Source organism: Typopeltis vanoorti, chromosome 22 (genome assembly GCF_054136105.1).
Source record: "Typopeltis vanoorti isolate ZY-2024b chromosome 22, IOZ_Tvanoo_1.0, whole genome shotgun sequence".
Classification (NCBI taxonomy): domain Eukaryota; kingdom Metazoa; phylum Arthropoda; class Arachnida; order Uropygi; family Thelyphonidae; genus Typopeltis; species Typopeltis vanoorti.
Window position 1 is genome coordinate 26,656,888 of NC_143570.1, and position 4,044 is coordinate 26,660,931.

At 34.7% G+C, this 4,044-nt stretch overlaps 1 pseudogene; it reads right to left on the reverse strand.

Moving 5' to 3' along the window:
* Window positions 1-3,090: 3,090 nt before the first annotated feature.
* On the reverse strand, window positions 3,091-3,238 carry LOC150094258 (U1 spliceosomal RNA; annotated as a pseudogene).
* Window positions 3,239-4,044: the final 806 nt, after the last annotated feature.

The following is a 4,044-nucleotide window of genomic DNA, read 5'->3' on the forward strand; positions in this document are numbered from 1 at the left end:
TCTTCAAACTTTATCTGTGAACTTCTTAAACATTAATCTTTCTGATTTTGGAGTCCTATTTTTTTTCCTTTTTTTTGGCCTTGTCCTATTTATTTTCTTATACTGTGTTTCAGCTTGATATCTTGACATTAACTAAACATGTAAAATACAGAATAGTTCAGACTTCTTCCTAACAAATATACAACTTTGAATATAAGTTGCTGACATAATCTTACAAAAGATATTCAATTAATAATCATTATGCTAAACACATTCAACCAAAGATGAGAAGAAGGGTTTATCTAATATCTAGAGTAGAGTACCTAGAACAGCAGAATGCTGTACAATTTTCTACTAGGCTGAATCTGGTATATGCTTTGCTGATCACTCTTTCTTATATAAGTGACTGCATAACAAACAGATAATAGTGTGTTTAAAAAAAAGAGAAATACCAAAATATCACCAAACAAGTTATTACAGATACTCAAATGAAGCCTATGCATCACTGGATGCAATGAAATCACTAATGTGTCAGTGCAGGGAAGCTTCAGAACTTACCAAGGTAACAATAAGATTTACAGACAAAAGAAATTCAGTGAGAAAAGGAGTAAACCTAATATTATTATCTACCATTACTATTTATTTGCATTGTTCATGAATGCCACTAATCTTGTTCACATTTCCTTTTCTACAGTTCAACCTCCACTCAGCCAATCTCAGTCTCATGTCCTCTGACAATACAATGACACCAACTGTGCCTCTTTTTCAATGCAAAATAAAAGCATTTTTTCAGCGCTTCAGTGCAAAATAAAAGTTCAGCATATTTCAAATGGCTCGAGTCAAAAACTCTACTCAACTTAAACTTCATCCTGCAACATTTTTTTTTTTCCCAAAGAAAAAAGAAAAAAAAATGGATCTGAAAAGGTCAAATAAAATACTAGCCTTCTGTTCAAATGGTAGTTGAGCCTTCTGACCTTCCAGACTTCAACCTCTCCCACACCTAGGTGGTACCATGATAATATCACTGAAGATGATCTGCAATTTTCAGATCAAAAGATATAACTCTTTAGTGAATTTTATTTGTCCTTTTCTTGTGTTATTGTGTGTTTTCCTGCATTTCTTTTCTTTGGAACATACATAGCATGGCTTTGTTGGTTGCTGTCTCTCTCCCGCTCCTGCCATACACACACAAATGGAAATTCCAAATGATGTAAATAACAGATAATGGCTTTTGAAATGTGATGCTATAGGAGAGCTCTGAAAATCTCATGGACAGATATTACAAGACAAATACAGATGTCCTACAGAGAATGAGGACACAGAGATTTCTTTATTAAAGGAAATGATCCAGAGAAAGATGAAATCGTATAGCTATGCAGAAACAAAAAGGAAAGCCACCAGAAGAACTGGAAGGACATAGTGCTGCACCCTCTCACTGAGGAAGCTACATGAAGAAAGAAAAGAATGAGGATAGATCTGATTCTTTTTATCTCAATCTTTTCAATCCAACATGTAATACAATTTTCCCAGAATTTTAGAGATGTTGGAATTTTTCTCACAGTGTAGTGAATAGACATTTTGCATACAGATTTCAAATATATGTAAATAATTTTTTTTTTTTAAAACTATCTGATTGTCCTGACAATATTAGGCTCTTTTTAGAAATTTTTCCATTTCTGTTACAGACACCGACTTCATGCATATTGAATATATCTTGATGATGTCTCTTGTCCTTCAATCTACAGAATCAGAACACTGCCACATCACTTCACTCTTTTTTGTAGCATTTGATTTAATACTGCTTTCAGATTTTCTTTCCAGTTGTTTCTGAGCATTCTGCAAGCATATTCTGAACATTCTGCAAGTTGATCAGCTAGACAACAATTTTGTCAAGGGAACAGAATTATAAAAATTAACCATGGCACTAATAACTTTCCATTAGAAAAATGAAAACTTGTGAAGCATGGCCAATACTCTGAGACTTTTCAGATTTTCTACAATAAATTATTTTCAAAACAATACCATTACATTCACAAAGTTCATAAAGCTTGATGCCATGTTTGTGTAACCATAAGAATGACATGCTATAAGAGAGCTTCCATTAAGACAATGACAGCCAATATGTTAACAGACACTATATATAACATGCTTCTTCTTCCATTATTCCATTTCACTTGGGGTCAAGCTCTCCTAGTCTGTAGCTGCCAGGATATTCTGTCCCAGGTTTTTATCTCTTCCAACTGGGCAGTTTGGAGTTTTATATAAGGGATAATATATAATGGTCTACGATGTTCCCTCTGTTCTATACACACTTCCATTACCTTCACATCATGTGATTTACAGGACATCACATGACATGCCATATCATCGAAGCCAGTGTTCAATTATTTTATCAGCAATAGATCTAATTTTGAAGCTCCCACAGATGTGTTTGTTATGCACTTTATTGGTTACGTTACCAATATATATATATATATATATATATATATATATATATATATATATATATATATAGGTAAAGTAACACTGCCATGACAAAGGACCATTGATTCATCAATACACAATCAGTTGGGTGCATTAGTATACATAATAGTATTCAAATAATCCAAAGTAGGTTTGATTTTGCACAACCTGTCATCATTCCTCTTCGTGCTGTCAGAAATGAAGAAAAAAATGGAACCTATTGCAGGCTCCTGACAGAATGCCAAAACTGTATATTATATAAAACAAGAAAATTACAGAGTCCCATATGCAATAATAAGCCATAAGAATTTCTAATGCACTGGTAATTTTGAATTAAGTAATGCAAATCTATGCAATCAACCTTGTTTTGCAATTTCTTCTGCAGCTAGTCTATTCAGCTAATAAATTGAGGAATTCAGTCAAATAACATTTTTCTGTATAGACAAAAAAATTGTGCAAGCCCACGACGGGATTCGAACCAGCAGCCTTTTGACTGGAGAGCAGATACGCTAACCAGTTGGCCAGCCAGGCCACCAAATTTTCTCTAGTCGGTGACTAGATTCGAAAGCAAGTCTTCCTTTGTGCAGCCAACGCTGTAGTGTGCAAATGGCACATCCACTGAGCTACATTTTTTTTTATAGTGTGAATGCAGTCCCCGACTACCAAAAATTCCATGCTCCATCTATCCCAGTTTGGGAAAGTGGCAGGGGTCAGCCCACTCGAGTAGTGCAATGAGCAGCCTCTCCCTGGGGGACCATTCTTGCTGATCAATGGAGCCCCAGCGCCAGGTAAGTATCCATAGGAAATGTCCATAGGTTTTGTGAAATACTCCACTACAAAGTATTTTTTGTTTGTAGATGGCAAATTTATATTGCTAGATTCATCTTCTTTGTCTTCAGACAAGAAACATCCAAACCTGATGAAGAGACTGAAGTTTATGTAACTCATAATCACCACATAAAAATTCCTCCTATTATAAATCACTCATATTAGCAATTTGCCCTAATTCACTATCAGAAAGCAATCTTTTACAAGACATTTCATGGATCGATTTTTCATTTTTTGCAACAGAAGTGTACACACTAAATACTTTTTATAAATCAATAAACGAGAAGTAACACAAACTGGTAAAATAAATACAGAAATTGTAACACTGGCCTTGCACTAACACATTTTTAGAACTTCTGTATTTATTACTGGTTTAAGGTTTCTAGACCTACACAGAAGGGAGAGTCAAGCTCATAACAAAGGGGAGCAGCATCAAGGTTGTGTTAACATCAGCAAGCAGTTACCATAAGCCACTTATCTTTTTATAGCTGAAAACTAATATTTCTTCAGAGAGCTCATATGTATAATTACAATTACCAGGTGAAAAATATAACTGGAATTTTATATTTTTATTACTAACAACATTTCAGCATTAGCAGCAAGTTGACACAAATTAAGACAAAGGCAGCCAATATGTTAACAGACACTATGTCTAACATGCTTCTTCTTCCATTATTCCATTTCACTTGGGGTCAAGCTCTCCTAGTCTGTATTCTGTCCCAGGTTTTTGATCTCTTCAACTGGGCAGTTTGGAGAGAGATCAATATGGGCATG